General features: G+C 39.9%; 2 long non-coding RNA genes across 2 annotated transcripts; both read left to right on the top strand.

Moving 5' to 3' along the window:
- Positions 1 to 8963: 8963 nt before the first annotated feature.
- Positions 8964 to 12245, top strand: LOC105357794 (uncharacterized). The gene is made up of 4 exons (XR_911611.4): positions 8964 to 9162; positions 10242 to 10316; positions 11683 to 11736; positions 11814 to 12245. It is a non-coding gene; the product is annotated as an uncharacterized LOC105357794 (long non-coding RNA).
- Positions 12246 to 14703: 2458 nt separating this feature from the next.
- Positions 14704 to 18238, top strand: LOC144987356 (uncharacterized). Its single transcript, XR_013651238.1, has 3 exons — positions 14704 to 15202; positions 15365 to 15433; positions 17655 to 18238. It is a non-coding gene; the product is annotated as an uncharacterized LOC144987356 (long non-coding RNA).
- Positions 18239 to 25231: the final 6993 nt, after the last annotated feature.

Raw genomic sequence — 25231 nt, 5'->3', positions numbered from 1 at the left:
AACAAGTCACAGGCAAAGGTGGTCTGAGACGTCAGTTTCCTCTCAAACTTGCTAGGGGTTGTACTGTTCACAAAGTTCAGGGTCTTACCATTAATAATGTTGTTGTCTCTTTAAAAAGACCCGTTGCTCCTGGACAGGTTTAAGTTGCATTGAGTTGCGTAACAAGTTTGTTAGGTTAAATTCTTCAATATTTTAAGGAACAGGCCATTTATTGTAACAAAACTGTTACTGAATATATAGCAAATGTGTCTTCATATCTGACAAAGAAAATTTTACTTCTATTTCAAGTGACTTTAGCATATTCCTGATAAATGTGCAAAATTTACACTGGCATGTTGTGGCGATCTAACAGTTTGCATGACCTGCACAGGTGAAAATCACCTGTGCAGGTCAGACAGGAGAAGCGTGCTCTCTAATCAGAGTGCCATCAGCTGTGGAAAAAGGGGACATAAAAAGACAGACGCAGAGGACCTGGGAGGTGAGGAGTCAGAGAGAGGAGGAAGTTGAAAGAGGTTCCAACACTCAACCCTGCATGCTTCCACAACCTGAAAGACTGACATCTTCTCAGAGGAAACCTGATCAAATGCAGCAGAACTTTTTCCAGACAGTTTACTGCACCAGGCCTCATCCTGCACTATTATCCACAAGACATCTGCTTAAAACCTGGATTAAAGTTGCAACTGGACCAAGAAACCAAAACTCTTCAAAGAAAACACGCAACTGCTCATGTAAAGCAAAGACTGTTAGAAAACCTGGACTGGATCCCTTCCACCAAGGACTGAATACAGGGAACAACGTCCCAGGAACCCGGAACGGATTTCTAAGGAGTACTGGACTGAACAAGAAAACAAAAGGTACTCAGAAGAACTAGACTGTGTGGCCTGCTTTCTAACTTCATTTCAGCAATACCCTCCTAAAGTAACAGAGACAAAAGACTCTAAACGAACTTTGGGCTTGTGTGTGAAGAGCAGAGGGTGTGGATAACATCCTTTGTGACGGTGGATTTTCTTTTGTATCTTATGTCAGGAGAGAGACCTGACTGGCACCTCAGAGAAAAATCATCCACAAACTGTCACAATGTGAAGGACTTAGCATTGTGCACCAAACGGGTACAGGTTAACTGCATAGCTATAACTGAAACATGGCTACCAAATGCACCTTTAAAAATTGTAGCCACTGATGTTCAATGCAACAGTTATAGTATGCCACGATCATTGTCTTATAATGGAGCAGATCCAAGACTGAATATGATCAAAGGCGTGGTGGTGTTGGAATGTATACCATTGAAAAGATGCTGTTTGAACATGTAAATGCACAAAGTGTAGTAGACATTGAATGTTTAGTACACAGATTTATTACACGGAACATAGTGGTGGCAGTTCTGTATCGTTCACCATCATATGCCATTTCCTTATTTAGATAGAATCTTATGAAATTAGTGGATCTGTTGGAGCACCTGGGTGATACTATTGCTTTAATGGGAGATTTTAATGAAAATCTAGTAAACCCTAAGACTATAACTGATATCATGGCACATAAGGGTTTTATTCAACTTGTTTCTGAAAACACAACATTAAAAGGTACAATAATCGATCGGGTGTACATAAAAACAAATAAATAGTTGAACAAACGTATTTTAGTGATCATGATGGGATTCTTTGTCTTTTCACACATGTAAATGAAATGGAGACATGCAAGTTAGATTTTTGTCTGCAAATGTTACCATTGGGTAATGTGACAAATCCACAAAACGCAGTGAGGGCTTTTACATCTGTGACATGTTGCTGTAAGTTGTGGCAAAGGAGACAAGAGAGATAATATCCCCCTATGTTTTCCTTTCCCCTCACTTACACCACATACGCTACAAGGGAGCGTAGTTCCCACCACAACCACACTATGTTTAAGGGACCAGCAAGTCCTATGCACATCACACAAACCACTTCCTGCCCCCCCCCCCCCATCCCAAAACCCAACCCTCCAATATCTGTCCTGATCTTTACACGTACTTCCATTTCTAACTTAGTCACACACCTGTGAAGTTTTTATCTCTGTTGAGTCACAAACTTTATTTAAAGATGGTTTCTTTTCCTGCATCATGAATAAATATTAGGCATTAAAATTTTTATTTTCTGTCTGTAGTTGGCAATAGTATAAATAATAAATCTTTTTTTGTGTGCATATTTTGTCATGGCTAACGGAACGAAACAGACCCAGACGCTGGAACCCAGAAGAATACGCAGGTGAGTTCTGTAATGGTTTGAAAGGGGTTTAATATTCAGATCTAGGTTTAGAGGGTTGTTGGTGAAGCGGCAGACTCCGGGGAGGACCCACGACGAAGATGGAGGGTTTACGTCGGCTCGTGGCGTCACTGGTGGTTGTGACCGCAGCTCTTGAAGGGCTGAAGGCACGGCAGAGGCTCGTGGTGGATTGAGGGAACGGCGGAGGCTAGTGGCTTGACAGGAGGCAATGACGAGGCTGTGTTCCGGAAAGCCTGCAGACTCAGGCGACCACTCGTGGCAATGAATTCCTGGAGACAGGTAAGAGCAAGATTTTATGCATAGGCTTGAAACAAGGGCAAAGAACGTGACAATCATGTTAACCACCATCAGGGGCAACGGACTGGCGAGGAATGCTGATCCTGGAGCTCCTTAAGAAGGCAGGCAGGTGATGAGGTAAGTGGTTGCAGCTGAGTCGCATCAGGAGCCAAGCAGAGAGGGGAGAGGGAGGAGTCTGACAGAGGCACCATGACATATTTTTAATATGTTTGATATGCAAACGTATTCCAAGTACTTAAAATTAATGTATCTATTGCATTCTATGGCCTGGTTATTCATGATGCAGGTTTTGCTTTCCTTGCCATGTGACCTCGACATGTCAAGACACCAAGACATTGGTAATGGTACTCCCAGTTACTGGGATGGGGTTCAATTCCCTACAATGTCCATGTATTGCGGTCACATACATTTTTATAATGTCAATGTATATTTAGGTCTTTATGAAATAACTCCCTCTGTCTCTTTCTTAGACAAATTTCTAAAAGTCGAGAGAGAGCGAGAGAGACAGACAGACAGACAGACAGACAGACAGACAGACAGACAGACAGACAGACAGACAGACAGACAGACAGACAGACAGACAGACAGACAGACAGACAGACAGACAGACAGACAGACAGACAGACAGACAGACAGACAGACAGACAGACAGACAGACAGACAGACAGACAGACAGACAGACAGACAGACAGACAGACAGACAGACAGACAGACAGACAGACAGACAGACAGACAGAAAACTGGATGAGTGGAACAATTGAAGAATTCCAGCAGAAATTGAAAAGACAATGGTGCCATCCACAAGATTCCTACACTGACCCAAAATATAAATGCACTACTTTTGTTATTGCTCCCATTTTTTATGGTATGAACTCAAAGATGTGAAACATTTTCCACATACACAAAATAACCAGTTCTCTGAACTATTGTTCACAAATCTGTCTAAATCTGTGATAGTGAGCACTTCTCCTTTGCCAAGACAATCCATCCCACCTCGCAGGTGTGCCATATCAAGATGCTGATTAGACAGCATGATTATTGCACAAGAAAACGCCACTCTGAAATCCTCAGTTTTGTCAGGGGACTCAGACAACCAGTCAGTATCTGGTGTGACCACCATTTACCTCATGAAGTGAGGTATCTCCTTCGCATAGAGTTGATCAGGTTGTCTATTGTGGCCTGTGGAATGTTGGTCCACTCTTCTTCAATGGCTGTGCGAAGTTGCTGGATATTGGCAGGAACTGGAACACGCTGTCATATACGCCGATCCAGAGCATCCCACACATGCTCAATGGGTGACATGTCCGGTGAGTATGCTGGCCATGCAAGAACTAGGATGTTTTCAGCGTCCAATAATTGTGCACAGATGCTTGCAAGATGGGGCCGTGCATTATCAGGCTGCAACATGAGGTGATGATGTTGGATGTACGGCAAACCAATGGGCCCCAGGATCTCGTCACGGTATCTCTGTGCATTCAAAATGCCATCAATGAAATGCACCTGTGTTCTTTGCCCATAACAGATGCCTGCCCATACCATAACCCTACCACCACGATGGACTACTCGATCCACAACATTGACATCAAAAAACCGCTCACCCACACGACGCCACACACACTGTCTGCCATCTGCCCTGAACAGTGTAAAAAACCGGGATTCATCCGTGAAGAGAACACCTCTTCAACGTGCCAGACTCCATCGAATGTGAGCATTTGCCCGCTCAAGTCGGTTACGACGACGAACTGGAGTGAGGTCATGACCTCGATGAGGACGACGAGCATGCAGATGAGCTTCCCTGAGACGGTTTCTGACAGTTTGTGCAGAAATTCTGTGGTTATGCAAACAGATTGTTTCAGCAGCTGTCCGAGTGGCTGGTCTCAGACGATCTTGGAGGTGGACATGCTGGATGTGGAGGTCTTGGGCTGGTGTGGTTACACGTGGTCTGCGGTTGTGAGGCCGGTTGGATGTGCTGCCAAATTCTCGGAAACTCTCGGCTTATGGTGGAGAAATGGACATTCAATTCCCTAGCAACAGCTCTGGTGGACATTCCTGCTATGAGCATGCCAGTTACACGCTCCCTCAAAACTTACGACATCTGTGGCATTGTGCTGTGTGATACAACTGAAGATTTCAGAGTGGCCTTTTCTTGTGGCCAGTCTAAGGCTCACCTGTGCAATAATCATGCTGTCTAATCAGCATCTTGATATGGCACACCTGCGAGGTGGGATGGATTGTCTTGGCAAAGGAGAAGTGCTCACTATCACAGATTTAGACAGATTTGTGAACAATAGTTCAGAGAACTGGTTATTTTGTGTATGTGGAAAATGTTTCACATCTTTGAGTTCATACCATAAAAAATGGGAGCAATAACAAAAGTGTTGCGTTTATATTTTTGGTCAGTGTAGTTGTGGGACTGTGACAATGCATGAACACTGAAGCCTTTTGCAGATGTTTGTGCGGTTTCTAAAGATTAGGTTGCGGTCGTGAGGCCGTAACTTGGATGTTGAATTACTGAATGCGACGTCTCCATGCTTCCTTTGTGCGAAGCGGGTTGCGGCGACGCAAAACGGCTCGAGCTGGACGTTGCTCACGGGGCGGTTGCTCATGCTCGGGCCCGCTAAGTGCTACTTGTAGCTTTAATTTACCTATTCTTTCAAAGCGCAAATATACTGATGCTACTCAGTGTAGTTTTGAATTTACTTAAACCAACGTGTAACACTCTTAAACATGCTTTAATTAATTTGAATAGCTAATTATACATTTGAATATAAAAAATTCAATTGTGCATTTCATGAATGACTAATAATTTCAACTGCGTTTATGAATACATGAGGTCAATTAAACTTTGTTATTTAGTGGTTTATATTTTTTGTCATTTCTTTGTATAATCATGTTTTGTACCTTCATTATTGTAGACATCTAGGCAATAAATACAATATTTTTGACTCTAAAGGGTTATAAACTATTGAAAAGATTTTTTGAAAGAAAATTAGTACTGCTTATTCAGAGATTTAAACATGTAATGTAGTGTCTTTGAAAAAGTTGAATGAGCACCAAAGCTTACAGACTAGCCAAACAGTAACTGATTAAGACCTTTTAACACACACCCAGCAGTCAAATCAGAATCGACTATTCATCCGGACCACGGTATAGAATGCCTTATACCTTGGTCTGGGTGAATAATTGATTCTGAATGGCTGCTGGGTGTGTGTTAAAAAGTGATAACCGCACGCCCAAAAAAGAAGTTCCGATGACCTATCTTAAATCTTCTGTATCAATGCGCCGGCTTCTTTAAAAGAACCTTTAGCTTCATCATCTGAACAAAAACAAGCAATAAGAGGTGACCTTTCTCTCTGAACTGATTCTTCATTCAACCTATCGGGACGATCAGCATAATCTATATCGCTTTATGTCGCCAAATCTTGACTTCAGCGCCGCCTTGTCACGTTACCATGACAAGGCGCAGCACCACGTAACAAATAATCCGCTTCGCGTCGGATGGTTCAGGCTTCCATGCTGTGCGTTAAAAAGTGATAATGACAGACTCGACACAGCAGTAAACCAACGTACATAGTGGTCTGCAAGTATTCTAAAGCAGTACATGAATGATTTGGGTCTCTGCCATGCTTGGCGCTCATGTCCCCCAAACACTAAGGGGTTCACCTTTTTCTCTCCAGTTCACCACTCACACTCCCGTTTAGACTATTTATAAGTCAGTAAATCTCTTTTAAAAGAAATTAAGTTCCAACATTCATCCAATCATTATCAGTGATTACGCACCAGTTTCTGTAAATATTTTTAGGGAAATATCCACGCCATCAGGTACAACTTGGAGGTTTAATGCGTCTCTGCACTGAAAAAAAAGGCAAAACCTTGATTGTAGAATTGATGCAATAGTATTATGTAACTTAGATACAAAACAAAGGAATTGTGTCAAACGTTAGTATTTTGTTAAACCTACAAAATTTACTGAGAAAAACACCAACATGTTTTCAATGTGTTGATTGAACTCAGATGCTTCATGTAACACCAACATTAAACAGTCAATCCTACAATTGTCCCGCTTTTGGCGCTAAGAATTGTGGGAAGAAGACAGGCAGAAAGCGGCAAAACAGAACAGCAACAAGTGGTAAGTACCAATTTTCTTAGGTAATGTAATTTTAGATGTGTGGAGAAAAATGATATAATTTAAAAACAAATATATTCACGGCTTAAGTGTAATTCAAAAGCGTAATATTTTTTTTTTATCAGGACAAAAACATTTGGCCGTCCTGGGGTGGCTATTCTGACGGTTGTCCGGTGCACTCCATTTTCTGAAATCGTTGCCCCCTTCAGGGATTGACCGTTTCAGCGCCGGTGTTGTGCGTTTTATAGGCAGGCCCGCTCACACAGAGAGACTGTCAAAAGGGTAAGAGAGAGTCGTGCGCGACAGAGGTTAGTCATAGCCCATATTACGGATTTGAGCTGCTGTCTCGGCGGAAAGAATGGGATCTGTGAATGCGCATGCCGCGGAAGTGCACGCGCGCCTGGTCCTTTCTCCGAGATCGCAGCAGAAAGGTAGTGGATACGCAAACCGCCACCGAGCGACTGCCGTCAAGCCAGCCGTCATTCGGAACTGCGGTGTCAAATGAGCCGCTCCTTAATTTTCACTGCTCTCGCATTCTCAGCTTTACGGTAACAGAGCAACAACGGCTGAAGTCCGGTTTTCAGAAGAATAGTGAAAAGTTAAATGAATGTTTGGAGAAAAAATACACTAGCTACTCTTATCAAATAATAACATAAAAAATTTTAATAAAAAGGCTAGGATAAGATTGGGTGTTAATAAGCATACTCCCAACCATATAGCCCATTCATTTATGTTAATAGTAAATATTATTTAAGTTTTCACATATGGTTTAATCAGAATCAGTACAGACACTTCATAATGAAATATAAAAATGTAGAGTTGATCTAAATGTCAATACTGTCTGAGATTTGTCACAACATAGCATCTTATGAGAGAGGTGCAATGTTTGAGACACCATAGTTGAAGTATTTGCCATAATCCAGGCCATCAGCTCCTCCTATTCTCTTCAAGACTATGTTGACTACACATACTGATATTTCCAGACACTTTTACTGTAGAAATTTTGAGTTATTCATGTTTGAAATCCCAAATATTTGACATTTTGACAAAGTCCAGTCGTCCAATTTTGCCTTCCTGTTTTTAAAAATCCAGAGGAATCATTTGTTATGCATTAAATAATTATTCATGGAGGTATTTATCACAATTTCTATGTACATTTTAATACTTCAAAAAAACATTATAGACCACATCAAACAGAAACAACAAACACAAAGTGTTTCAAATTATTTTAATCACGATTTATTTTCTGTCCAATGGTAAAATGTAATAGATTGTAACTTCAAGTAAAACATACAATAGATATTGTCATGGTGCCTCTGGCAGCTCTTCTCCCCTTCCCCTTTATGCTCCTCTCCTGACTAGAACCAGCTGTGACCACTCACATCATTAGCATCCGGACCTTCTTTAGGAGTTCCAGTTCCAGCATTCATCGCCAGTTTGTTGCCCCTGATGGTGCATAACCTGGTCACTAAGTTATCCATAGCTCATGAGTTTATGCTCTTGTCTAACCTCGTCTTACGACTCGGCTTCAGGACTTCTTAACCACGAGTGGTCACCTGAGTCTCCCGACTTCCTGAGCCGAAGTTTCTTACAGAATTTCAAGAATCATCCCGTCACGCCTCAAGCCATTGGTCAATCTCCAGCCATGCCACGAACCATTACTTACGTCCAGTCACGCCACGAGCCACTATTCAGCTTCCTGCCTCACCACGACTCCAAGCCAGGCTGGATCAAAATAAACCTTACTACTTACCTCACTTACACCCCACTCTGAGTTTACAAATGCTAAATTGCTGACTACTACACATGTGTGCAATAACTGAATTCTGTGCATTAAGCGGGTCTCTATGCAATAACACAATATTTATTATGCTGCGCTCATGGCAACTCAACTCATTCCATTCTATTGTGTTCGTACATATTTAATGTTCAATTGTTTCTGTACATATTGTACATTTTTGTTTAGAGACATAAGTTACAGTATTTTTATTTTGTATTTTATTTTAATTTTATTTATCTTCACCACTCCAAGGCTGCTGCAATTTAATTGTATCACCATGTACAATGAAAATAAAAGGATTCTGATACCAAAATATTTTACATTTTCACAAGTACGGAGGGTCTTTTTCTGACATAGATTTAAGGTTTTGCCCTACAAGGATCTTTGTATCTTCGTGCCCATGGGCACGAAGTGGGGTTGTTCAATTTACAAATACTAAGCATGTTTGTTTAATATGAACAAATTATGTTTACCTTCGAAACATAATATAATCTTGAAAATCACACATAATGTCTTGCTGTGTTACTTTTATATATTTAAATCATGTTGACAAAACATGAAATAGTTATGCTTGATCCTTTGCCCCTTAATTTTGGATAAGTAAACCCCATCGGTGAAGAAGCATTCCAGGAGGAGAAACTTTGCAGTCAGCCATTTTAGAGAAGCTGCAAGCACCTGCTGGCTGGAGGAGCTTAAAAAAGGTAAATGAATTTAATCTAACAAATTGATTTAAGGAAATGAAAGGCGTTCATTTATCATTACTGTTATTTTTTCACGGGGAAGAGCTTTGTAATCCACTTTTGTCGTAGTTATCAAAGTTAAGGCTCTGCGCGCCACTTTTGTCGCTGGCGGCCGCAGCCCTCGGACGGCAGGTAGGGGGAGGTGAGCGCGGTAAATTCTTTCACGTCGAAGACAGATTCAGCGGTAAACACGGTGATTTCAAACGATGTGCGGGGAAGAGTGGCGAGTAGTTATGCCGTAGGAATTCGCTTTTGACAAAGGGGCAGTGGGCGCTCGTGGGCACGGCGGTTTATTTTTTCCCACAGGCGAAAAACTTTGCCATGGGGATTCATCGTCACTAAGTGGATTTCTTTTTGCTAAATTCTGCGTTGAGACCGAAATTGAAGGAAAATGTGAGAAGCTATCATTACTATTGTCATTATTTACTTTTTCCATACCGTTCCACCATGAGCTAGTTTAAGGACGGCATTATTTGACCAGCAAACAGCACCGCACTTCTGTCTCAGTCAGCTGTCAATCATTCTCCGTGCGCGTCTCGTGCACAGAATGCGTTCGGTTTGTCCAGTTTACATAGATCTTTGGTTTCAATCAGAGCTTTGTTTTCATTCTATGATGCTGAACATATTTTTCTATGGAGATTTTAGAGAGTTTAAAATGGAGTGAAAATATTTATGTCCTTTTGGAACAAGTGTATAATGTGTAGTAAAAAGTTTACAGCCTTAGTTATAATAATGTCTGTAATACTACTTGAGATTCCCCCTATTTGATAAATTAATATGGGAATCCTTTATGGGTGGGGGGATTAGCTACTCCCGATCTGCTAGTTTAGTTTTGCAGTTTCCATCTCAAAATTCGCGGGTTCTCATTAAGCGTGGTTTGAATCCTGTGGTGGGAGGGGGGTGTCAAATGTTCTTTCTGGTCTAATTTCTTCAGAATATTTTTGCAGCTATTGATTTCAAACCAATGCATGTTTAGTTAGTAAAATTATACAACAAAGCTGTGGAAGTGTCACTATATTTATTTCCTGATTAATTTACAGAGCTCATCACACAACACTTCCAACTGCTCCTCCCTGATCATGCTGGGGTCCATGCTCCAGTCTTCACTGAGTCAGGTGGGTCACCATGCATTTACCATATATTATTGGAATTATTGTCTCCTGGATTGTCATAGAATCGTGAGGTAATCAAGATTGCCAGCCCTACTCTTTACACACACCTTTTATGCAGAAAGATACATACATAATAAATAATTCAATTTTTTTTATTTTTATAGCCCAAAATCACAACAACAGTCGTCTCGATGGGCATGAGACCGGGCATGAGACCGGGCTTCCCCCAAAACGCGCTCCAGTTATCCACAAAACCAACGCCGTTTTCTGGGCACCATCTAGAAAGCCAGCGGTTAAATGATGAAAAGCGCGTGTACATTTCATCACTGACTAAGTTCGGCAGGGGACCAGAGAAAATTACAGTGTGGGACATCGTCTCAGCCAGTTTACACACCGAAGTTACGTTTAACTTAACCACCTCTGACTGTCTCCGTCGGGCATCATTACCGCCTGCGTGAATCACGACTCGACAGAACCTGGACTTACTCTGAGCTAACATCCTAGGTTCCCCTCGATGTCACCAACTCTGGCCCCCGGATAACACCTAACTGTAGCCGCTGGGAGCTCCACGTTTCTAACTTCAGAAGAGCCTATAACCAGAGTTGAGTGTTCAGCGGGTGTGTCGCAGAGGGGGGAGAACCTATTACTAACGTGGAGTCTCGGGTGCTCTAAGTTTTTGCGTTTAGCACTATGTTTCCTCCCAGCCGGTACAAACCCTGACTGTCTCCCGGCTATTGGGAGGGCGCTGGGGTGCTAACTAAGTTAGCTTCCACTGTGCGGAGCCGCGCTTCTAACTGCTCCAGCCTGGCCTCCAAGTCTAACACAAGACTACACTTAACACACCTACCGCTATCTTCACTAAAGGAGGCAGGGTCATCACTAAACATATGGCACATGGGGCTGGAGAGAGGAGGAGAGGCGGAAGGAGTGGTGGCCATGCTAGGTTCTAAGCTAAGGCTAGCGGTGTATAGGTAAAGAGAAGTGGTCTATTTAGCAAAATGAGAAAGTGAACAGCAAGCAGTTTAACAGTGGTGAATTCGCTAATAAAAGGTACTAGATGTGAATAATAACCCAGATAACCCTTAGAGTAAGCAATAGTAGTCAGGCCAATGCCAAACAAGAGGACAGCAGTCACACACGACTAGCACTGGGAATAGCTCACCCGGAAATGACGTCACAGGAAACAGGCGTGCTATAATGAAATTGATGGTTAATCAGTTATCCCACTACCTCTGTTAACATGACACTAAGGATATAATGATTTTGTTAACCCAGTAACTATAACATTTATTAATGAGCCAAGGGTAAGAATTGTATTTTTCTGAAGTTTGCATGTGAATTTAAAATTTGTTGACTCTTTGTATTTCAGACTGCTGACCTTCTCGCCAACATAAGCAAGTTCAGGGGTTTATTCAAAGTACAGGTGAGTTGTGTAATCCAGACGTTTTAACTAAACTTCAAATGTAAACTGTGCACACAAATATCTTCTGTGTTCTTTAGAATGAAGACCATGCAGCAATCCAGGAGGCAATCTAGGACACCACGGTGGGAATTTCCCTCCTAATGGAAAGTGGCGAGGAAGAGGACATTCTCATGGTCCACATCTCCCAGGCTGTGGTGGTCGACCCACCAAGTGTCAGAGTTGTAGTTGCCAAGGCTTTTTTGGCCTTATTTACAGCACAAATCTGATTACCATCCTCATCTCAGAAACACCTTTGAGGTAATCCAAAGAAAAACTGTAATAGAGTTGCAGGGCAAAGTTGTGTCTAAGGTTTCAGGCTCTTTTAATAAAAATGACCTTTAAAAAGTTTTTCCTGAGAAGGGATTCCAGCTGTTTGCTTTGGCTCTGTTATCTTCTGTTTAATAAAAATAGCAAGCCCAATTTATATTGATTTGTACTTTTTGCTACAGTGTAAACCTATTTTTCAAGTTTAGATAATAAGAAAGTTAAATCTGAAATTTGTGTTCAGTGTCATATGTTCATTGGACTGTAATAATGCACAAGAAAGTATTTGCTTTAAATAATAATCTGCAATTGCAATTTTATTTTTCAATTTAAATTTTATTAAAATAATTTATAAATTAAAATGAACTATGTAGGTAATTTCAAAAAAATAATAGTTTTGCTAAATTTTTATTGTCTTAAATTTTTGAAAATATTATGGTAAATGACCTAATGAAATCTTGTTTGTTTCTGTAAAAGTATTAGGTGCAGAAACAAAGATGCATTCATTATGGTAGAACATGATTTTATTATGTGCAATAATTATATTGGTTCAACATGATTTTTTTGCGCGCAACCGATGTCCATGATTTTTTTATGTCAATCCAACAGATCTTTATTTTCAGTGCAGTATGTCACAGCATGAAGGATCCTCGTCGTCTGCTAGTAGGTCTTTTTAGGCCTCTACTTGTGCCCTGTCATCCTTGGTCCCACATAGCAATGGATTTCATTAGTCCTTTTTCCAGAAGTAAAAAAAATCCATTCTCCAAGTTAGTCCATGCTATTTCCCTTCATGTTTTGAAAAATCCTGAGGAATCAGTTTTTTTTACAGCCATATTAAACAGTTATTTCTGAGGTATTTATCCTAATATTGTATGGACATTTGAATACTTCCAATAAACATTATAGACCACAACAAACAGAAATTGCAAACAAAGATTTTTTTTTTAATAATGACTTTTGCTCTGTCCAAAGGTATAATGTAAAAGAGTGTAACTAAAAGTAAGACATACAAATAAATGTAAAAAAGATTACAATATTTTTTATTTCACTATAAACAAGATTAGAATTACACAATTTTCAAATTATACAATACAACAAAAATATTTACAATTTTTTTTTGGCAGTCTACATACACAAACTGCATTTCCTGTCTCCAATTTTTACATTGTCTATCTACTTGAAGGACTCAGACATGAACTATGCCTAGAGCAATCTACTGTTCATCTAAAAAATTGTATTCATATCTCAAAATGGAAAAGAATAAGCACTAATTTCATTATATTTTAAAAATAAAAACATTTTCAAGAAAATAATATTAATACTTTAAAATATACGTATGGCAAGGGTGCAAGTCAACTAGAAATATAAAAAAAAAAAAAAATGTTGGACCTCTCTTTACAAATATGTTTGCGTGTGAGTCTGATTGCCCGTTTGGTAATTTGTTTTCAAATAAAGTTCCGAAAAGTTTTCCAGGCAGTTTTACTTGAATCCATTACCGGTTTTCAAAATAAGTTTTAAACAAATAAACACGTCTGCAATAAATTTCCGGTTTTCAAAATAAGTCTAAAATAAACGAACACGTCTGAAACCAATTTCCTTTTTTCAAAATAATAATAAATTGAAAACAGTCATAATAGATGTGTGTATATATATATTGCTATGTTAATAAATGATAAATTTATAATGAAAAAGAGCTTTCACAGCATTGAAACTGTCTTAAGACTTTATTATGTGTTTAATGTAAAACTCTTACTTTTATGTTTAATTGCATCATGTTGTAGGTCTTCATCACAGAGTAGTTCAGCATCACTCAGCGGTTCACAGATTGACATGATTGATTTTTTCCCGGCGACTATAGTGGTTTTATTATTTTTGAAGCTTACAGTACACCGGATTTTATTCCACACTCCATTTTTTAACATCCAAACGGAAGTTTGGAATTTCACACGGTACAGGACTTTTGGCTTTTATTGGAATTGTTAAAGTCCGAAAAACGCATCCAATCTGCGAATTCAAAGTTAGCCACAACACGGTGTTTCTTCCAAAATGGCTTCGATGCCACGAAAGCGAGGCTAATTTTTTGGTTTGCAAAGATGTTGTTAAAAATGTTATTCAATTAAAAAGTAATCACATAAATTTGTATTTAGCATTGTGAAATAGCCTATAACGATCTGTTTATTAATTATAAAAGTCTTGGAAGGATTTAACACGAGGAGCCTAGCCTGAAGTAATCATGAATTGCTATTAAATACCTTTTTTAATTATAATTGACTGTGTTTTCAACGGTCTGTGCAAAAGCATTGATTAAATTAAAACTATGTCATCTGTGACGTTATCAGCATACGCAATTGCGGATTATTTCATAAGGCTGTGATGAAGAAATGTCTTTCGTCAACCATTTAAAGTGTAAAAAATGTAATGCCCATTTAAGACATTTAAGAGAAAAAACGATCAAATTCTGTGTTGAATACAAACAATAAATTTATATTAATCTTTTTATTTTTAAATTTGTTTCTGCCTTATTCCGTTTAGAGTATATTCCTTCTCAACATTTGGAAAGGTAAGTTTCCTTTATCCTTGAAACTTTATAACTGTGTCAGTAAATGTGTTACATTAGTAGTGTTACATGTTACATGTTAACAATAGTAATTTCTAATAAAAACTTACTCAAAGTTATATATTTTTTTCTTAATTTGAAGTCCAGAACAATTTCGATAACATCTGAGGAAATTGTTCGAGCCACCGAATGTCTCAAAGCCTCCACTGAGGGAACTAACTTTGGGACAACATTTTGAAAAAAAGCGATCCAAATTGAAAAAAATTGATGAATAAAACTGGTTAATATTTATTTCTTTTGTAAATGACTATGGTATAAGTGGGTTAATGGCCGAAAAAGTGTGCAATATGACTTTTTAACGCACGGTGTGGAAGCCTGAACCGTCCTCCGCTTCGCGTTGGAGGGTTGCTTCCGCGAAGTGCGGAATCACAAATACAAGTAACTAATTCTTCCATTTTATAATCTATGAAGGTTATTGAGAGCCTTCTTCATGTAACTACAAGTCAGCTACATCTGGAGAAGACCATTTACATTCTCAGCCACTACGTGGCTGGAATAATCCTCTTTGGCCAGAGAGACGAGGTCAGGATACACGTTTTGTCAAAGGTAAAATTAGTAAAATAACAATAAATTCAACACTTGCATATATTTATATAGTACATATACACACAAATGTATTTATCTGCAGTTATACATACATATAGCTATATATTGATGATAGTCAATACATTTTTCTTTGTGTTGCTAATTAAAGGTTGTGCTTTTTAGATCAATTTTGACAATTATAAAGCCATTGTGACCTGTGTCAACATAAACAATGCACACTGGAAGTTTCTCGTAAGTACCTTTAATCTAACATTCTAAATTCAATTTCCTTTCAATGCTTATGTAATACAGTGGTATTCACCATAATTAGTTGTTTGTCAAAATTATGTTTTAAAAAAATACTGTAGGAAAATTGGCTTCATAATTTTTATTTCTATTCCATTTACATAATAGGTTCTATTTTTCAGTTTTAAATTTGATACAAAATAGATCATTTTTTCCCAAAAAATCTTCTGACCCAGGTAGCACAACGGTGGAGAATTTAGAGATAATTTAGAGAAAAGGTTCATGAAGAAAACTGTACGTTTAATGGCACCTGGGCAGATTTGTTTGCTTTCAATGACTTTACCAGTATGATTCATAAGTAATGAGCAATTAGCAAACAACAAAGTCTCATATGTGGCAGAATAAACACGCAGCATTTGCATAAAAAAACATCCTGATCCAGATCAGAAAAAAAGATTTTTGTTGACAAAATTCTATTGGAGAAGTGGATTAACTGCCGGTTCATTACGACATATTTTCTATTTTTGTGGCCTCTTGAGAATAGTTCTTATTGGAGCCTAATAAATGATAGAGGATGCAAAAAAAAATTAACATATTTTCACCTACTTTATAGGTCGCAGTTCTTATTCTCTATTTTTTACGTGTTATTATGAAGTCATTGTAATCTGACTGTAGTAAGCAATAGGAAATCAGGCAACAGGAAGTTGTCTGCTGAGAAAACGATGGAGGATGTTCAATGTAAATGTGTTCAGTTGTCATCATAAGCCATCCTGGAGAAGATAGTCACTTCACAGCTGCAAAAGCATCTAAAGCAAAACAACCATTTTGAAAAGTTCCAGTCTAGTCTTCGATCAGCCCATAGCACGGAAACTGCTCTGCTTAGGGTGACGAATGATCTGCTGATGGCAGCTGACTCAGGATCACCATCTCTGCTTCTTCTTCTGGACCTGCCAGCAGCTTTTGATACAGTGGACCACACCATCCTTCTGCATCACCTCAAAGACACTGTAGGACTGTCAGCAGATGTGCTGAAGTGGTTCCCATCATATCTGACTGACAGAACTGAATATGTGCTCATGGGAGGATGCAAGTCCAGACCGCTCCGTGTGACATGTGGTGTCCCGCAGGGGTCAGTTCTCGGCCCTATTCTCTTCATAATTTACATGCTTCCCCTTGGATGTGTCATCTGTAAACATGGGTTGTCCTTCCATTGTTATGCTGATGACACACAGATCTACATAAAAACTGCTCCAAACTCCACTGCAGCTCCATCCCATCTCACTGCATGCCTTGAGGAGATAAAGGCATGGATGAACATCAACGTCCTACAGCTAAGCAGCAGCTAAACCCAGGCACTGCTTGTTGCCCCGCCAGCAGATTCATTCCTCCTCAATATCCCAGTTCACTTTCGATAGTCAGATCATCACTGTTTCCTCCTCAGTCACCAACCCAGGAGTACAGTTTGACCCTCAGTTAAACCTTAACAGCCATATAAAAGATCTATACAAGACCTCATTCCCCCACCTACCAAACATCTCCAAAATCCGCCCCCTTCTATCACTTCCTGACGCAGAAACACTTGTCCAAGCCTTTATCTCCTCAAGGCTGGACTACTGCAACTCCCTTTTTTCTGGCATTACCAACAAAAATATAAAAAAACTTCAGTACATCCAAAACAGTGCAGCCAGAATCCTAAATGGAGCCAGGAAATATATGAACACATCACCCCCATCCTGAAATCGCTGCACTGGCTTCCTGTTTCATCCCGGATTGAATACAAACCTCTCATCACATACAAATGCATGGTAGGTCAGGCACCAGTATACCTCCAGGAGCTCCTCGTTCCCCAAAAAGATACCCGCACCCTCCGTTCATCAGGCAGCTTCCTTCTTCAGGTTCCCCCCACCAGGCTCCACATGATGGGAGACAGAGCATTCTGTTCTGCTGGACCAAGACTCTGGAACCCCCTACCTGTTCATCTCAGAACATCACAGACCCTAGACACTTTTAAAGCTCTTTTAAAGACATTTCTATGTAAAAAAGCCTATGACTGCTGATAGTTAAATTTTTTGCTTGTTAAGTTTTAAGTTAGTTTTGTATTAAAATCTGGACATTTTTTTAATAACGTTTTATTCATATCTTGTAGCACTTTGAGGTTTCATTTAATGAAAAGTGCATTATAAATAAAACGTATTATTATAATCATGTTATCTCTTTCAATTTACAGTTTTTGAATGCTGCAGACAGCACAGTTTATTTGGTTGACCCTGCATACAGCTCAACTGAGCAGACTGAGTCAGAAGAAGCAGCAAAACGATTCAGGTAAACAGGAAATTATATGCCCTGATTTTGGTGTCACCCTTAAATAATTAACATTTGTTGCATTAAATTGCTATTTAAAATAATGAAATGTAATGGTGATAATTTATTAATTAAGTAAGTAATATTTTTGATCATAGTTTAAGAAAGTAAGCCCCCAAAAAGCTTCTTAAGTAGTTGTAAGTCGTATAGCAATATCAACACTCAGTTTATTAAAAGTTTGAATAAAACACAAAAACGTATTCAAATAAAATAGAGATAAGACAAAAATGATATTACTTCATGTAAAAAATGTCCCTTTTTGTCTCACTATAAGGGTTTTCTTTGAGACTTTAAAGATCTTGTGTTGATTTGTTTTCTATAAATAAAGTTAATGGACTTCAAGTTGGCATTAAATTATTTAATTAGACCATATACAAATGTAGTATTATATAAATGTAGATTATATACAAGAGAATATATCACAACATTTTACCGTTGTCCTTGTGCGAGAGAGAGGTTACAGTGATCTTCATGAGTTTAGCAGTCTGACTGCTTCAGGGAAGAAACTGTTCCTCAGTGTGATGGTCCTGCTCTTTATGCTCTGCATTCTCTTTCTTGACGGGAGCAGGGAGAACAGAGGGTGTGAGGGGTGGGTGGGATCTTTCAGGATGCTGGAGGCTTGTGTGAATGTGTGAGTGACTGGGTGAATGGGTCTGTGACTGTAAAGCGCTTTGTCCTTGTAGGAAGAAAGGCGCTATATAAGTATACGCCATTTACCATTTACTGCATCTGGTCTCATAGATCTCAGTGGTGGTCTGCAGGCTGCAGCCCACAGTCCTCTGTGCAGCTTTAGCCACTCGTTGCAGAGCTGTCCTCTCTGCTGCAGAGCATCTGCAGTGCTACACAGTGATGCAGGAGGTCAGGATGCTCTCCACCTCACACCTGTAGAAAGAGGTCAGGACTGAGATTCCCATCCCAGCTTGCTTGAGCCTCCTCAGGAAATAGAGGCGCTGATGTGCCTTTTTGACCAGGCAGGAAGTGTTGGTGCTCCAGTTAAGGTCGTCGGAGATGTGCACGGCCAGATACCTGAAGCTGGAAACCACTTCCACCATTCGATGTTAAGGAAAGGAGGGGGGTGTCTGTCCTTCATGAAGTTCACGATCATCTTCTTGGTCTTCTTCACATTGATGCAGAGGTTGTCGTCTCTGCACCAGCCCTCCAAGTGTTCAACCTCTTGCCTGTAGTCAGACTCATCGTTGTTGTTGGTAATGCATCCAACCACAGCTGTGTCATACACAAACTTCACAATCAGACAGCCGGGGTGACTCGCTGTGCAGTCATGCGTGAGCAGGGTGAACAGGAGGGGGCTTAGCACACAGCCCTGGGGGGAGCCTGTGCTGAGGGTGATCGGGGAGGAGGAGATGTCGCGGATCTTCACAGACTGTGGTCTGTCCCTCAGGAAGTCCAAGACCCAGTTGCACAGAGTGAGGCTCAGTCCGAGTGTGTGTATTGTTTGGATGAGGGTCTGTGATGATGGTGTTGAAGGATGATGTAAACTTCACGAAGAGCAGGAGAACATACAAGTTATTGTTCTCTTGGTGGGTGAGGGTTGTGTGGACCACAGAGGAGATGGTGTTATCATATAGATGCTCTAACCCTTTGTAAACCCATTTCTACAGAAGAAACAGGTCATTCACATGAAGTGGCTCCTGTTCCTTATTTGTATATGCCATATTTTGACTAACAACCCAAACTTACAATTTAAATATAGTAATGGCTTATTATAAAAAAAACTTTCATTATATACTTAATTATGTTAATACTTCACAAAAGACATGTTCATAGTCACTGACACTAATGTTATACCCCAAGATGTAGGACTACTCTATGAGCAAGTTTATCAAACTAGATGAACAATGTTATAATTACTGTTGTGAGACAAGTTGTTACTGAATGAGTTGTGACCCAAGGAGAGTTTGACATATTTCTACATCCTGTTGATAGTCATGTCCATTTAGGAACAAGGATTGGAACATGTGGCTCATATTTTAAGAGAAAATTTCACAAAAGCATGCACATCCCCTTAAAGGAAAATGTTTTAAACAAAAAATAGGCAATTTAATTTAGTACGTTTTTTTATAATAATTATTAATATTTTGATTGTTTTATTTGTCTCAAAAGGCATTATTTCCAAATGAGAACTACCCACAGTAAGACAGACTGGGTAGATGTGAAGTGGAAGGGAGGGGTTGTGGAACACCCGGTTCAAAGAGATGGAACCAGCTGTGGAGTCATTGTCCTCATGGTAATCAGTTACATTACATTACGTTATATTGGGATACATAATTTTTCTGAGAAACTTCAAACATCCAGAAATTATTGATGGATGCTGAATACAATGTCTTGCTGTTTCAATGCATATTCAGTAAACTAAATGACGCAGGAATACTTTCTTAACACATTATAACATCGTTCAGATGGCAAAGGCAGTGATGGAGGCCTTTCCAAAAATTCCAGAAATGGCATTTGGAACATTGCGGAAAGACATTTAAAAGGAGCGCAAAGCCTTGGCCCTCAAACTCCTCAAAGCTTCAGGTGTGATAAACTATTATACATATACTAATAAGCTTTTAATCATTAATAATAAAAAAACTTGAATACATCTCTACAAAGGAAGTTGTTTACAGCAGTAGAATTATTTATATTACTAATATTATTTCTTTTTCATGTTATGTCCTGCTATGTCATGTTTATATTTAACACAGAAACCAGTTGCGCATTGTGTGCATCGGTGAAACTGCGAGCACCCGGACCTGACTTAACTAACTCGGTTAGTTATAATTTCATTTTTTATTTTGTTATATTTTATTATGAAATACTTAAAATTATTTTGGATATTGATTACAGATTACACCTTTAATTGCCCAAATTGTAACAACTCAATGTTTGTTAAGCACATAATGGAAGAGGGTTTAAACATTACTGCTGACATCACATAATTAAAGTGTCATTGTCAAGACATATAGATTATGTTCTCTTTCATAGATTCAGTGCGACACTTGTTCTCGTTGGTTCCATGCACAGTGTCTCCAAATGGACCAAACACAGATGGACAATGCAAGACAGAGACTGGAATTGCAGTTTGTGTCTGTAGACTACAAAAAAAAATTCTATGTTATTTTTGTAGTGTGTTTCATTTTTCTCGTCCAAATTCAAATGTGTGTGATTATAATCTTGTTTATAGTGAAATACAACAAATTGTAATCTTTTATATCTGTCATGACTTTCTAGGCAAGGCAAACACCCATTGGTGAAGGTGTGCGTATTCCGTATTGTGATTTCCTGTGGAAAAAAACTTTTCCTTAGTTTGTTTGTCCTGGTTCTGATGGACATGTACCTCCTTCCAGAAGATAGCAGTTCAAACAGAGGGAGAGCAGGATGGGTGGAGTCAGTGATGATGCTAGTCACCCTGCTGAGGCAGCATGACTGGTAGATATCTTTCAGTGAGGGGAGAGGGCAGCCGATGATTGGGCTGTCTTGACCGCTCTCTGGAGGCTCTGCTGTTCTGCTTCAGTGCAGTGGGAGAACCACTACTGCCGTAGGACAGGATGCTTTCGATGGTTGAGCGGTAGTAAGTTACCAGCAGCTTCTGGCTCACATTGTTCTTTCCTCAGTCTTCTCAAGAAGTGCAGGCGCTGCTGGGCCTTCCTGCTGACAGCCATGGTGTTGATAGACCATGTGAGGTCAGCCGAGATGGTGGCGCCCAGGAGGGTGAAGCTGCGGACCCTCTCCACACAGTTTCCATTGATGTACAGTGGGGGTGGATCTACTCTGTTCTTCCTGAAGTCCAGGATGATCTCCTTGGTCTTGGTGGCGTTCAGGGTGAGGATATTAGCCTGACACCACCTGGACACTTTTGAAAACTTCAGGACTTCTCTGTAGGCTGTCTCATCACCCCCAGAGATCAGCCCCACCACAGAAGTGTCGTCTGCAAACTTCACTATGGTGTTGCAGGTGTGAGCTGGTCTGCAGTCTGCTGTGTACAGTGTGTACAGCAGAGGACTCAGCAAACATCACTGCATCTGGCTGGAGAACTAGGGTCCAAGTTTGACTGTGTTCTGTTTGTAAGGAAGTCCTTGATCCAGGTACACGTGAGAGGGTGGAGTCCTAGGTCAGACAGTTTGCTGACAAGAATGTTGGTAAAGATTGTGTTAAAGGCAGAGCTGCAGTCCACAAAGAGCACCCTGGCGTGGGTGTCTCTGTGTTCCAGGTGGCTCAGCGCAGTGTGGAGGGTGATGGATATGGCATCCTCCGTTAATCTGTTTGTTTTGTAAGCAAACTGGTGGTCGAAGGTTGGTGGATAAAAAATATTTTATATGTCCTAGGAAAAGCCGTTCCAGACATTGATGACAGGGGTGAGTGCAACTGGACGGCAGTCCGTGAGGCAGGCTGTGGGTGACTTTTTGGGTATTGGAATGACGATGGATGACTTCAGGCAAGCGGGGATGAAAGCCTGAGCTAGTGACAGGTTAAAAATCTGTGTGAAGACCTAGGAGAGCTGGTCAGCGCAGGCCCGCAGAAGCCTCGCAGGAGGTCCAGGCGCTTTTCTGGGGTTTACCTGGCTGAACACGCATAACACATCTTGTGTATGCAAAATCATGGGTTAGGAGCTGGAAGCATAGTTTCCTTACATGAATTATTACACTTTCCACAGTAAAAATGCCTGAAAAAGTAAGTATTCTGTTTTCTTCAGGACTATGTGTTGCCAACATAGTCCTAAAAAGAATAAATGTCGCTGATTGCCAGGACTATGGCAAAATATGTTGCTACAGTGTCTCAAATTGCATCTCTATCAGAAAAAGGTGCTCAGCACTTTTGATTATTCATTTTTTCCACTGCCAAAATGACCGGAAACAGTCTGAGTAGCCAACATAGTCTTGAAAAAAAAATAAAGGACCTGCTGGACTATGGCAAAATTGAAAATACAGTGAGTCAAAGATTGCATCCCTGTTTGAAATAGATGCTCAGAACTTGTAAAAATGTGAAAGATTTTAGATTTCAAACATTAATACCTCAAAATATTTACAGTAAAAGTGTCTGGAAATATCAGTATGTGTAGTCAACATAGTCCTAAATAGAATAAGAGGAGCTGATTCCCCGGAGAACTATGGTGGTCCGGGGTTCTGTCCTCTTTTCTCTTCTATTTCTACCCTTCCTCTCTTCTCTATTTTTGATCATCATTTATCATTTAGTTCTCCATGCCTCTGTTTGGTACAGTGCGATTCATGTATTGTCCCTCTTTTCCTCTCCCCTCCTGGGGAGTGGGAGTGCTTCCAGACAACAGTTGGCTCATCCGTGCTCCTGTTCCTGACAGTCTACCTCGCCTTTGCTCCTGCTCCTAAACCTGGCTGTGGATCCTGCCTCTGGCTCATCTCTGCTCTGTACCTGACCGAGTACCTCGCCTCTGCTCCTGCTCCTACACCTGGCTGTGGTTCCTGTCTCCGGCTCGACTCGCGCCTTTGACTGTCCCCACAACCACGGCTGGATGAAGCTCGTCTGCTGGACTTTTATATATGTAGTTGTAGATTTAGATAAGTTAATTCTTCTCTAAGATTTCTGGTAAATCGCCTGTCAGTCCTGGGGGAGGATCCCTCCTTCATGTGGGCACCCCTGAGGTTTCTTCATTTTTTCCAGAATCCGTTTTTTTTGGGGAGTTTTTCCTTACCGCGAAGGGGGGGTCTAAGGGCAGGGATGCCAGTATAGCTTAGTCAGTTTGTTAGTTCATTTTAGTATTTTCCTATTGAACTCTTTGTATTCGTGATCCTTTTAAGTTCATGTTTTACTTCAAAGCCCATCGAGACGACTGTTGTGATTTTGGGCTATACAAATAAAAAAATTGAATTAAAGAAAAACGCCCTGCACTTGTGAAAATTTAAAATATTTGGGATTTCAAACATGTATAACTCAATTTCTACAGTAAAAGTGTCTGGAAATGTCAGTATGTGTACTTCAAATAGTTCAAATGTTGTTGTTGGTTCCGTATAAAAAAAAAAATTCAGCTCTAGCAGCATGTATATGAAATATATGTATATAAAAAAATTACGTAATTTTCATTAAATGTGTGTTGTTTTGTCTGTATAAACTGTTATTAGCCTGTACAATGTCATGTCACAAGTAAGTTGAATCATAGTTTACCCAAGTAATGTTGACGTTTGTTTTAGCATTGTATTGCTATGATGCATTTATACATTTATTTCTTATTTTCAGTCATTGTTGGAGATGTGGCATCACAAACTTTTGTCGGGTCTCCTTCCAATTAGGTCCAAGATATTGGAACAATGGTTTATTTAAAAAACACCTTTGTACCTGAAAATTTCTGATTTCTGAAAAAGGTTTTCTCCTTTAGTTATTTATTTTTATGTGTTTTAGGGTTGTCTTCAATGTTTGGCTAAACTCATAATCCTCCCCAGCCACCCTGGCTTCTCTCCATTCGTCCAATTGAAGGAGCATTTGGAGCTGCAGTGATGTCTGAAGTTTTTTTTTTTTTTTTTTTTAAGAACCGTAGTGACTTAAGGCTGGCTATCCCTCTGCCGGTAGGGGGATCCGTGTGCCCCGGAGGAGAAACATTTCTTCACGTGAGTGTGGTCTGAAGCATCGAAGTTTACATTTAAATGCAAGTCTTGACTTTTTGTTTTTGAATGGCTTTTTAAAGTTATAAAAACAGATGTTGCTATGTATTTTCTGACCGCTGGCAGCTACGTGCAAATGTAGATGACCGGCGTTGACTATTGAGTCATCAAGTGTAGTAATGTCCGAATTTAAACACACTATTTTTCTATATCTTTACCGTTGGTGGGATAAATGTAGGGGTAATGGTAGTGGAGGACTTCGGTTTTCTGTCCAGACATTAATCTATCTAGCTTTGAGCCCGGTTTGTGCTCTGACCTGGAGAACTTGTCACAGTTCAGGCTTTGGTCTCAGGGCTTCAATCAAGGGCTAAACAGCCTTTTGACAAAATGAATGTTTAGCCAGCTTACCTACCCGATCTTAACTACTTTTTCCACTAAAACATGACCGTGTCAATTCCTGATGGTCTAATAAATTTACATTTATGAAACCGATCTGAACTTTGAAAGGCCTGGTAACTTTTGTTTAGTTAGAAAACAACCTATTACAGTTAGTTGGTTAACAGATGATTGACAACAATTTTTTTCTGACTCTTTGTTCTATATTGAACTTCTACCTGAAACCTTCATCCAACCATGCAATATGTGGTTTTTATCACATCCTAAAGTTTCCTCTGAGATCAGCTTTGGATCCATTTTCAAAGTGTTCCCAGTGGTCATTCATTTATGATGATGCAGTTTTTACTCAATATCAAACACTTGTGTTGTTTTCTAGGACAGTTTCTGCAGAGCAGCAAGACTTCATAAGAAAAAAGAAGTGGGTAAAAGGAGAAATCGTGTACGATCCCACCCCCCCTTTTTAACAACACCTGATGAT

The sequence above is a fragment of the Oryzias latipes genome, chromosome 18 (genome assembly GCF_053564925.1).
Source record: "Oryzias latipes strain Hd-rR chromosome 18, Olatipes_Hd-rR_3.1".
NCBI lineage: Eukaryota > Metazoa > Chordata > Actinopteri > Beloniformes > Adrianichthyidae > Oryzias > Oryzias latipes.
The sequence above is the reverse complement of the archived record's forward strand: the minus strand, read 5'-3'. Positions and strand labels throughout refer to the sequence as shown.